Here is a 212-nt window from a genome sequence, read left to right as displayed (position 1 = left end):
TCTTACAAAGGCTCAACTTCTTTATTTACGTTAGACATTGTTTGTTGTTGCATGCCTGCATTCCTAAATACTCTTTTAGAAAACTAAATTGCGGTACAGAACACTAACATAGTAGAATTTTTTTTTCTTTTTTAAATTATTCATTACTTCTCATATCATTTATTAATTTTCTTATGGTCTTTCCTCACTGGGCCATGGCTTTTAGCACCTAC

This window comes from Palaemon carinicauda, chromosome 10 (genome assembly GCF_036898095.1).
Source record: "Palaemon carinicauda isolate YSFRI2023 chromosome 10, ASM3689809v2, whole genome shotgun sequence".
Lineage (NCBI taxonomy): Eukaryota > Metazoa > Arthropoda > Malacostraca > Decapoda > Palaemonidae > Palaemon > Palaemon carinicauda.
Note: the sequence above shows the minus strand (reverse complement) of the source record.